The sequence below is a fragment of the Triturus cristatus genome, chromosome 2_2 (assembly GCF_964204655.1).
Source record: "Triturus cristatus chromosome 2_2, aTriCri1.1, whole genome shotgun sequence".
Lineage (NCBI taxonomy): Eukaryota > Metazoa > Chordata > Amphibia > Caudata > Salamandridae > Triturus > Triturus cristatus.
In genome coordinates, this window is record NC_140582.1 from 950,683,877 (window position 1) to 950,696,651 (window position 12,775).

The following is a 12,775-nucleotide window of genomic DNA, read 5'->3' on the forward strand; positions in this document are numbered from 1 at the left end:
GGTAGAAATACCCTGACCTCCTAGGCCTCTTGGGGGGAGTTCATACAAAGACAGAAAAGCATTAAATGAAAAAAATTTGAGCTGAAAAAAAAACAAAGCCCGAACTCCCACGCTTCAGTAATATCACCCCCCAGGTGGACAGGTCCCGGGGGCATTTTCCAAATATAGGAGGGGGCACACCGCCTCCCCTCCTGGGGCGTATTATGCCCCAGGAACCACCACCTCCCTGGGGCTTGTTTAAAGCGAAATGGGGAGTCCTCTTGGACCCCTCGGGCCCCAGGGACCACCACCTCCCCGGGGCCATACACAAACAACAAATTGGGGGGCCTCAAGGTTCCCCTCCACCCTGAGAACACCGCCACCGGCTTATGAATCCTATGGGGTGGGCCTCTCGGACCCCCCCATGCCCCATGCCCCAGGGACCATAACCTCCCCGAAGCCATGACCAATTTTACTGGGGAGGCCTCAGGGACCCCAGGACCACCACCTCCCTGGGCCAAGTAAATATTTTAGAGGAATCCACAGATTACACTGAAAAATAAAAGCGTGGACTCCCACGCTTCTGTAATATTGGCCCCCAAGTGGGCAGGTCCCGGGAGCATTTTCCAAATATAGGAGGGGAGACACACAGTCTCCCCTCCTGGGGCTTATTATGCCCTGGGGACCACCACCTCTCCCGGGGCCATACACAGACAGCAAATCAGGGGGGGCCTCAAGGATCCCGCCGGGCCCCGCAGAACACAACCTTCAACGGGGCACTCTCAGGCCACCCCAGGGACTCATCTTCCCCAGACCCATAAACAATGTTTAGTTGGGAAACCTTAAGGACCCCCCGGGGACCACCACCTCCCTGGGACAAAGTAATTTTTTTTTTTAATAGGAGTGGTGCTGCATTCCCCCTCTCCCATGCCATTCTCACCCCCAGGAACTGCCACCTCCCCGGGGCAGGCCCTACAAATTTGTAGGGCCTCTTAATGCCATAGATGGCCCTGGACACTGCCACCCGTTCACCCCCTGGGGCCCACCCAAGGACATAGATGTTTGCTATGGTTCGGTGGGAGCTTTACCACTCCTGCCAAGCCATAGCAAACTGTCTGCTTCCAGCAAGCGAGAACAATAAATATGATCTCGCTTACTGGAAGGCGGGGAGCTGGCTGGGACTTGGCATATTAATTTGCTGATTTACTGTTATTCTTTCCACTCAGTTTTTCTTTTTTTCTTAGCCCTTGGTTGGGTTTCTTTTGTACTTTGACTATTGGTACCCCTGACAATTACAAACGTTATCATTTGAATTTCAGATTCTGTTCTGATAGTTGCGTTCTGTAGTATTCTATGGTTGTAATCTAGTTTCTATGGTTGCCATCTTATCTTATGCTATGCTATGATGTCACACTGTCAGTGCAGAGTTAGAATGTGATGGTTCAAAGATTGGAAATGTAACTGCTACTCTGTGACTTCTTGGCAAGGTGACCTTCATCTGTGTAGTTTACAATAAATCCTTCTACTTAACTCTGCGTTGGACTCAATCACTACAAATTGTTGGCGACGAGGATGGGATACACAGCGGAACCCACCGTGTGTCAACTGTCTTCATTCAACTTCCTTCAAGCAGCCAATCTCAACGTGGATCCTCAATCTTGCCTTGTCCATCTCTGCCAAGGTCACACTCGCTCAAGTCACGTTCTGGTTTCCTTGCCAAAATCACCTTGATCTTGCTGCATCTGCTCTGTTAGGGTTTATCTGGATTCCGGTTGGTCTCCGACTGCATCGTTTGCTGCTGTTTCTACCCTCACTTGTGAGGAAAGGAGGGAGAGTCCTCTTTGTTCATGGACTTCGTTGAGGCTGCGGAATAGGCTTTGACATAATTTTGCTTCGACGATTCAGCATTCCGGCGTGTTGTGTGTAGAGGTTTTGACATTTTCCAGTCTTAATCCAGAGCGACCGTCCAGCGAACTCTACGTAAACCGCCTGGCTATTGGCCTGTGTCTCCACGTCTGTCGACTGTAGGTCCAATTCAGGTCTACGCTGGTATCGTTTATATTTTTTAAATTTTTTTTCCAATAAGGCTGTAGAAGAGAAGACAACATCCTTTCTCTAGGCCACCCCTCCTTGACCAAAACACAAACTTGTTGAAGAAGACTATCTTCTAATAAGGCTGATCTCCAATCTTCCTCAGACCCAACAACCAGATCAGGAATATCTATGGTAGCCACAACACAGTCTTCAGCATCTTCCTCACACAACTTTCGAAAGCACATACCTTCACAACCATCATTATGTTGAGGAAAACGAGACAAGAAATCTAGTCTGCCATTCCTCCCACCAGGAATATGTGAAATGTCAAATTGGTATTGTAACAGTTTACTAACCATTCTCATAATCCTGGCTGTACAGCACTTACTAGGACCAGGAATGAGAATAGATACTAAAGTTTTGTGGTCAGTAATTAATCTGAAACATCTTCCCCATACTTATGGACGATATTTTTAAATGGCCCATAAGCATTCAAGTAATTCCTTTTCAATAACAGAATATTGTACCTCAGCACTCCTCAAAACCCTTGACGCAAAGGCAACTGTGTTTTCTTTATCTCCACAAACTTGAGTAATGATAGCTCCCAAACCGACCTGCCTGGCATCTACCACTATACAACAAGGTAAATCAGGGTCAAATGGAGTGAGAGCATTGCTCCTCTCCAGAGATGATTTGACTTCATTAAACGCATGATCAAAATCTTGAGACCATTCAAATTTGACTCCCATTTTGAGCAAATTACTGATGGGTCGAACAATGGAAGCAAAATTTGGGATAAACCTTGAATAGTATTCAAACATGCCTATCAAAGACTTGACACCAGTCTTGTCTTTAGGTACAACAGCATTGGAGATGGCATCCAGAAGACCATGTCTAGGTTTGATGCCTTCACATGATAATAAATGACCAAGATATTCAATTTTTTTGCAAAGAAACTTACATTTCTCAGTTTTGAGCACAACACCATTATTTTTGAATATGCTAAGTACCTTCCTAAGAATAAAATCATGTGAAGAATTGTCCTTAGCATTTATTAGCACATCATCTTAAAAAACCAACACTCCCTCAACCTCTCTCAAAAGATTTTGCATGCCTCTCTGGAACACCGACGCCGCGGATGCTAGTCCAAAAGGCATCCTGCGATATTGAAATGTTCCGTGAGGAGACACAAAGGCAGTGAGAGGGCCAGAATTAGGATGGAGTTCTATTTGGTGGTAGGCACTAGCCAGATCTAACTTTGAAAACACCTGAGCACCCTTAACACACGTGAAGAGATCATTGATTTTAGGCAAAGGGTGAGAATCAATCCAAATCTCTTTGTTAAGAGACCTGAGGTCTACACACACACATAATTGCCCACAACTCTTGCGCACTACAACCAAAGGTGATAACCACAGAGATGATTCTGTTGGTTCAATGATTCCCTTGTCACGTAGGCTCTTGAGTTCTTTGTTAAGGTCATCCCTTACACTAAAAGGAACCCATCGAAGTTTGTGCTTGACTGGGACCGCCCCATCTCTAACAATAATTTTGTGTTTGAATCCAGCAATTTTCCCAAGCCTATCACCAAAAACAGATGGAAATTCAGTTTTCCATTTAGTACCTTCTTCATCACAAGTAACTAACATAACTTGTTCTTTGGTGCCTGGGATGAGTATCATACCAAGAAGCCCCTGGTGGAACCACCCCAGTATATTGAGTCCCTTGACAGCAACATAAATTTTACCTCTGATCCTTCTTCCTTTGAACATCATAACATCTTCGATGAAACCCAACAATTCAACTTTTCGTCCCTCATATGAGACAGGTGAGCGATCAGGAGGGAATAACCCATGTTTCATTAAATAATTTCTGGGTTATCATTGTAATTCTGTCACCAGAATCTACCAACAGATGAATAGTTTTATCACCAACAAGTATCTCCACAATAGGATCAACACATGAAGAAAGATCTCCAGTTACTGGTTCACTTATAACATCGTTAGAAAACATGTTTTCATCCATGACAACCAAAATAATTTCAGAGTCTGAGTCGTCTTCAGATTCAGCAACACAAGCAATAGTCTTTTTCTGAATTTTCCTCCTAAGACACACTTTCCTCTTAAGACACTTTCTTCTTAAGACACACAAAGGATGTTGTCTTCTCTTCTACAGCCTTTTTGGAAAATTGAAACTGAACTTTCTCTAGAGGATGGTATTCTCATGAGATGTGATAAGCTCATTCCACCTCACTCTCTTAGGCCCACCATTGTCAAAAAGGCTCACGAGGGGCACTTAGGCACTACTCTCACCAAGCGTCATGTTCGTGAGCACTTCTGGTGGCCAAGTATGGATGCTGAGATAGGTGTTTTGGTGAAAAATTGTCATGTTTGTTCTTCAGCTGAAAAGGCATTTAAAGTTGTCACTCCACCTCTTTTCCCTGTTGAATGTCCATCTGGTCCTGGGGTCAAAGTGGGCATTGATATCATGGGTCCTTGTGAGGTTTTACCTTCTGGATGCAAGTACATTTTGGTACTTTGGATTATAAATAAAAATGTCCCGAGATAAAATTGGTCAAAGAAGCTAGCTCGGCTAGTGTTTTGAAAGAGGTGTTTCTATGGGAAGGATTTCCAAAGTTCCTTGTCTTGTATAATGGGACTCAATTTGTAAGTGAAGAGTTTGAAGTTTTTTTGACCTCCAGTGGTGTGAAGCACTTAAAAAGTTCTCTTTATCATCCACAAACTAACGGTTTAGTGGAAAGGATGAATTGTGTGTTGGGTGAGTGTGTCAGGTGGGCTGTGGCTGGTAAGTATGCTATTGTTCAATCCCTGGAAAGTATGCTATGGTTTTACAGGACCACGCCTCATTCATCCACAAAAATGTCCTCTTTTAAACTTTTAAGGGGCAGGAAGGTCAATACATGTTTCAAGCCTGGATGGATGAGTAAATGGTTTTAAACTGATTCAAATCTCGTATTGCTTATGGAAATTGTCAAGGAAAATTCTGAAACTGAAAACCTGGTTTGATAAAAAAAAGGAACCAAGGTGGTTCCTTTGGTTGTAGGTGATTTTGTTTGAATCAAAACCTCTGTACATGTCAAGAAAGGCAACAGTAAATATGGTGAACGAGTTAAGGTTGTAAGAATCGGAAACAATGCCGTTCAAGTGGAGGGAGGTCATTGGTGTAATCTTGCCAAAATTGTTAAAACAAGATCAACTTTGTTGCCTGTTGACCACAATATTAGTAAAGGTTCAATTTTACCCTATTCTTCTGCATGCAGAAGTAGTTCAAGAATCATTGTTACTCCGAAAAGATTTTGTGAGTGATGTTTTAGGTATATTTCTTCTTACCTTTTAGTTCTGCTGTTGTTTTACTGTCTTTTTATTCTTGTTTTTTTGTGTTGCAGGAGAAGGGAAGGTATGTAGTATTCTATGGTTCTAATCTAGTTTCTATGGTTGCCATCTTGTCTTATGCTATGCTATGATGTCACAGTGTCAGTGCAGAGTTAGAATGTGATGGTTCAAAGATTGGAAATGTAACTGTTACTCTGTGACTTCTTGGTAAGGTGACCTGCAGCTGTGTAGCTCTTTACAATAAATCCTTCTTCTACTTAACCCTGCATTGGACTCAATCACTACACTTTCAAAATGTTTCTCTTGTGTCCTAAAGATGATCCTCTTAGTAATAAGGTCGAAACGCCATTGACGTTCCCTTTGGCAACTTAAGAGGACGCAGTCACTGTATTGTTGATCCTGTAATATATCAGACACATTTGTTTATTATTCCTCTCCCATTGTGTTTGGTTGTATAAACTGTAATTTGTGTTTCTTGTATGTTCATTATGTGTAACCCCGTGAGCACCATGTTATATGTTTGTATTTTTTGTGATATTTTTCAAGTTCCGTAATAAGTTATTTCAATAACACAAAGTTATTTTCAAGAAAAATCTTTGTCTGTGGGTACCCTTTGTTTGTATTTCATGTATATTTTATGTACACTTCTTTCTGTGTTTAATTTTACCCTGAACCACTGTAGCTATTATATTGTTTAATTGCCTCAGGTTCTGGGGAGTAGGGCTGCCTCTGGTGCAGGTAATCCCTTTTAGAAAGTAGGCATTTTCTTACTATAACCATTTGGTGCCTTCTGCCTGTCTCTGAATACATGTCTGGGGTGGGTGACAGCTGAACTTTGTGCATTCCCTCTAGACAGCCACACACTAAGGGAGCTCAGGTGAGATTGATGGGTAATCCTGGGCAGGATGGGAGGGAGGAGCAGACACTTACATCTGAATAGGCTGTGTCGTGTCATGACACAAAGGGCTGCATCCGTCCCTGTAGTGAGTCTGGAGCAAGGGTAGGAAGGGCAGGGACTCTGTGCACTTCAAAAGGCATCTCTTTGAAGTCTCCCTCAATTTAAAGACACAACTGGGTATAAGTACTGGATCTCTGACACCACCAACTTAGTACACTTTTTGACATGTGGACACTCTGTCAGGAAGAAGTACTACTGTGCTGCTGAGAGGGCTGCCACTCTGCTGGACTGCTACTCTGCTAGACTCCTGCTCTGCCGTGCTGGTCTGCTGCCCTCCTTGCCTGGGAGTGAGAAGGACTCGACCTGCATCTCCCCAACACAGCACCAAAGTGAATCCAAAGGCTTGGTGGCTTGCCTCCTGTTTTGAAGTCTCAGGGACATCAAAGAATTACAACATACCTGCGACAGCATCTGGGATCTGCCATCAAGTGGTGCCAAATGAGTCCTGGGACCTTGGAAGTGGGTATAAAGTGCTGCTCCAGTAAAGATCCATGCACTACATTTCAGTTTAATCTTTGCATCTTGGATTTTTGTCATCTTGGTCTTGTTTTGTCTATCACATTATGGTCTATATTTCTAACCCAGTGTGGTATCTTTTTGTGTGGTTTTTTCACAGTTTTACTGCTTGAAGTATTGCACAAATACTTTACACATTGTTTCTTAAGTTAAGCCTGAGTGCTCTGTGCCGTGCTGCCAGAGGGTGAGCACTAGTTAAGTTAGGATGTGTATCTGAATTACCCTGACTAGGATTGTGGCACCTGCTTAGACAGGGTGCATTCTCTGCCAACCAGAAACCCAATTTCTGACAATGTCTAACATATTTCCCATTACGATCAGTATCCAGCTATTCTAAATCTCCTTCAACATTAGTGTTGTAGCCAGGAGAAGGCCAGTAGAAGGAAGATGAAAAGGAAGAAGAAGAGGAGGTAGCTGAAATGCCATGAGGAGGTTTACCTATTTTCGTATCTTTTTAATGCAGGTTCTTCCTCTAGAAGATTTGCCTGAGTCTTCTTAATGAGAGTATTGAGGTGTGTGGTGGAATGAGAGCCTCCTGTAGGAGGAATGAAGGAGTGTTCCTTTATTTTTACTATGTTTCTCTATCGTAGCAACAAAGTGACTAGTAGGAGTGAAAATTAAAGAAAGAGGTGAAACTAAAAACTTTTCTTGCAACCAATGACAACTCGCCATAAGAAAAATAGAGATCTGATTTGCATAAAAGCACTATACATATCAGAACTACGAGTCTGGGCTCACAAATAAACATGGCGCCCACTGAATTTCACACTTCCCTTTCCTCTGCAGTTCACTGAAAATGACCTAGGAAACACCTAGAGAACGAGCTGTCAACATATAGGAATGCTTCTGGTAACAGGCCACCATCCCCCATAACCTTAGAAGAGAAGGGAAGTGTATTCCAGCCACTTAAAATTTGCTTGTTCATTTATTCCAATTAGCTGAAAAGAATAGCTCACGGAAGCAGCATAATTTAGGTGGGACCCCAGAATTTATTTTGGCTACCTTGGGTGGCTGCAACAGATCAGGATCCTCCTCCAAGTAGAGTTTATTCATACGTGTACCCCAGCTTGTAGACCCCTGCCCAGTGCAGGTCTGCAAAGTAAGAAATAAACAAGCCTTTGCAATGCAATACGTCGCGCATTAACACAAGTTTAAGCTATTGGCATTGTAAATGACAATGTGTTTTATTTGTGTTTTAAAAACCAAAACATAAAATTTAGGCATTGTCATTTACAATGCCAATAGCTCAAACTCGCGTAAATACGAGACCTATTGCATTGCAAATGGTAGGCATCACGGACAACGGGAGGGAGAGAGAGCGGGCGGCCGGGGTAGAAGGCACGAATAACGGGAGGGAGCGCAGGGGGCGTGAAGAAGTCACGACAACGGTAGGGAGGGCGGTGTTGTAAAGAAGGCACCAAAGCACGTCGTGCCTGCAGTAAGAGAAACTGGATAAAGAAAATAGTGCTTAAAGACTAAATAACAAGTACCGTGTAACAACCAAAGTAAAAGGGCCAGTCGCCATGGGAGGTGACAAATTAAGAGGAGACTGTACTAAGGAGGGAGTTTCAAGCCTATTTATGAATCGGACGCCAGCCTTTAGGCCGGACAATGACACAAGCCAATGGCAAATATGGGCGGAGAGCGGGCGGGGCTTCTCTTCCCTACCCCACTTCAACAAGTCTCCCAGAGCAGCGTACGCGCGCTGGCTTTAGGCTCAACCTTAAAAACGACTAAGAATAATTACTCTCTACATTGTGCTGCTAAAGCCACGCTTAAAATGCAATGTGTTTAGCTACCATAGAATAGAATAATATTTCGAAAACTTCAGAAGTTTAGAGAAGTGCAGATGACACACATTAAAGTAATGCAGTGTCTAAAAGTTAAAAATAACCTAAGGAGTTTTGTGTGTTAGTCTTAAAGAAAGGAGGTTGAGACAGGGCATGAGACCTCTATAACATTTTATTTTAATTAAATTGTCATAAATAAAACGGTTGAGTAAGTAACAAATACCACAATATAATAAACCAGATACCTGGACAAGCTTTTTAAACGTCAAACAGCAGTCCAGGACTGCAACAGAGCCCTTTGTGTGCAAGCCCGAAGATGGTCGCTACCATGTCCCAATGAAAACCTGTAATAGAAGTGAAGAGTACTGATGTATAGTGTGTTTGAGGTCCTGTTATATTAGTGAAGAACAGGTTGGGCACAACAACACCGGGGGCTATGGTACATTAGTGGAGTGATGGTACTGCCACCAGAGCACATGGTTCCACAATGATCCACAATTCTCTACTGTGCAGAGCATGGGCTCCTGCATCACATCTGTGGGTCGAGCAATGGCCTGTTTATTTTAACATTCCTATGATTATAGTTTCTGCACCACTGCGTGGGGTTGCCATGCAGATCCATGTGAACTGGTACAGTGTGATGGTTTCTGTGCAACCACGGGTCAGGGGTATATGGGGATCCATTATTCCTTCTATTTAGTATAGCAATGGTTCCTGCACCACAGGAGGGAGCGGACAGAACGGCTCAAGACCCCTAGTGCATACATCAGCATAACAACTTTCTCTGATCACGACGCTGGACATGATGAACCCTGGGGCACTCTCTAACTGTGTAACAGCCTGATACCAGCATCATGAACCAACACTTTAATAAAGGCGACAATATCACTAAAATGATAGAATATCAATTGCCCATAACATGATTTTATAATTCAGCGTTTCAAATAAAAAAGTGGCTGTTAGAAGTGGGTTCTGTCCCAAATAAACCCATCCATATTTTTTGATTCTGGACTGCTGGTATTTGGGCCTCTGCTGTGAGTAAATTTCACTAATTGAGTCGCAGCCACAGTAAGCATACAGTAAAATGGTAATGAGTGTTAACGGCCTGTGCCTGCCTTTTAAATGAAGGTACACTGCTGTGCGACAGGGACAAGAGGCTCTGTGCTAGTTACACATGAATACGGTTGCACGTGCGTGCTGGTTTAGCGAGAAAATCCAGCGCCTGTACAAGGTAGCTTGTCAAAGATGGGACCTTGAATACATTGGTTATGGCCTGTACAGGCCTTATACTTCGATTGGACACCCAAAAAATTCCCCTTTTCCTTTGACTAGAGTGTGAGTCTGTATTTATTTTTACTGCAAGTCTGCGGTGCTTCACTCTATGATTAAGAGCGGGTCCATGTTTTCAAAATCCTGTGCAAAACAGGGGTTTGTTCAAGGGCTGGAAATTCCAAGTACGGTGGTATTTACCGCATCTAATATTACCATGTGCAATAAATACCTCACCGGTCATTATATTTCAGCAGGTCTGGGCCTCAGCAGGTTAAATCATTACGATATTTACCGCATGTTGCACATTTATGATGCTCCTCAAAAGCTCAGAATAGGTGCTGGTTATTGCAACCGCTAATTTCCAAACTAAATGGATTTTATCAGATTCGATAAATAACACCCACTCCTCCACCACACCAGAAATTAGAGCTTAGGAGGAAAGGAAACAGTTTTGCAGTGGTATTTACGGGCAGTGCCAGTTATGGACATGGCTAAGACCCAGGACAGAGCTCTTGCAATCTAAAACCTGACGTTGCAATCTTGGAAAATACCAGGATGCTGGTTGGGGGTGGAAAATGCTGTGAACTGCTCCCAGAAAGTGTCTGTTAGGGGTGGAGTGGAGATCTCTGGAGTGGGCAAAGAAGCCCACCTCTAAAACTCTCCACCTCCCCTTTTAAACCACTAGAAAAAGGAGTTGAAGAGGAACTGCAGTCGAAGAAAAAAGGATCTACCACGTGGACAAACTACTGCCTGGAGTGGAGACACACTGGACTTGTACTTGTAAGAGGGTTCAGCTGGAATTTCTGTGAATCAGTTCAGCTGGAGGTGTCTTAGGAACTTCCTCAACTACTGCAGGAAAAACAGGTGCCTTTCAAGTGACTAGGAAGTGATAGAAGCTGGGGAGTGAATGTAGGCCTGCCTCGAAAGCCACATGGTGCTGGCCAAGGAGGATGTTAGGAACTGAAGATGCTGGAGGGCAGGACCTTGAGCTCTCTCTAATTAAAAGGAGAGCAGTCTAAAAAAAGCTCCAGAAAAGAGCCAAAATCTTAGCTGACAGAAGATCCTAAATAAGCACTCCTGGTGGCTGGAGCACGCCACCATGAACAAGGAGCAACAAACTGCTTGAAAATCGGCCTGTCCCAGTCAAAGAAACATCATTTGTTTGGCCTTCTCATTCGTAGGTTGCCTGGCAAGTCGCCAGGGCCAGGAAAATCTATACTATGATCAGCAGTTTTATTTCAAGCCTCCCGTGGAAGGCGAGTGGCCGGGGAGGGGGGTGGGTGCTGTAGTCAGCCTACTGAGGTGTACCTATAGTGCCCCCTCTTCCCACTCTGCTCTGGGCACCTCATACTCCACATCTCCAAATAACCCTGGCAGATCAACCATCGCAGTGCCCCATCGAGCTCCATTCCAGTTTTTTTTCTATTGGTTGTGGGAAATACACTTTCCAAACCTGCCTAGGGAGCACCTGGTATGTGAGGAGTGGCTCTGCTGTGGACGAGGAAGAGCAGGGTGAGAAACCACGCACTTCTCTGGCCTGGCAGCTGCCACAGAGTAGTACTGGGGGGCCAATGAGCCATAATCTGCACAGCTCCTGGGTCCGCAATGCAGTCTGTCCCAAGTAAGTCGCGGATGCCCATATTGGAGAGGGGCCCCAGTTAAAAAAAAAAAAAGACAAACACAAAAAGAAAACATTTACTGGCTTTAGCAGCAACATCAGGAGCAAGACCACCACCACCGTTAACAATAACTCTGAGGGTAGTTCCTTGATAGGGAGTATGAATTAGGGATGGCATAGCTGCCACGGTTTCAGATTGCTATGTGTGACATTTTTATAATTTCAGTGTAATTATGAGTGACATTCAACGACTATGATTGACACTTTCTTGGGAGCAAAATCAAACAATGGAAACATATAAATATCAGAAATTACACACATTCGAGCAACGAGAAACTCAAAGAAGATATTAAAACTGTTGTAAAGCATCAGAAATGTAAGGGCAGTGTTGGACCCTGGAGATCCAGCTACCGCTTACTGAGGAGGCCAATCACAGTGTAACTGTGGACACTACAGGAGGCTCTGGGTTTGCAAGTCACAGTGTAGCAAGGAGGCCCGGAGATTATCGATGGCTTGGGGTTTATTTAGGAGAGCAGTGTGCACAGAGAAGGAAATGAGGTTACATCCTGATATTTAAAAGGGTTATACAGGATGTCAATAGACGAAGTATTGAAGGTTAAGGTGGGGCTCATGGCCCTCCTGTGGGTTGTGTAGGAAGTATCAGGGAGGCCTGGGCCTGCTTGGTGCACAAAGGAGTTCCACGGACACCCACTGTCAGTGCAAGTGCACACAGAATGGATAGGGGTTATGGAGTGACACTGTAAGGTGTATACTGAAGGTCCAGTGTGCTGCCTATTGTTCACCCTCTAGACTGCTTTCTGCTGTCTGGGCTTCCCTGCCTGGGCTCCTCTCCCTCCCAGGAATTCTCCTTACCAGCAGAGGCTAGGCTAGCATGAAGAGTTGCTCCACTGCACCCATTCCCCGGGTCCTGCCATCTCCATCTGCTCCGCTCACTTAGGATCCGCTGATCGCACTGAACTTCGATGCTCTAATAGTGTATTCCTGTACACAGGAAAGTGTTATGATTTCCAGGTGAGGACCTTTGGGGCTTGTTTCTTTTCTAGTTTCATTTTCATCCGGTCCTTTGTGCAAGCTAATGGGATCACATGGAATGTTTGGATTGTTCCAGTATGCAACGAGGTAAACTCAGAAAAGGTGCACACCAAAACAGGTAAATAAAAGGTATGCACGAATGACAAGCCGTTCATAATTTTTTTTTTTTCTCTCACACTTGTTTTTATTAAGTTTAACAGTT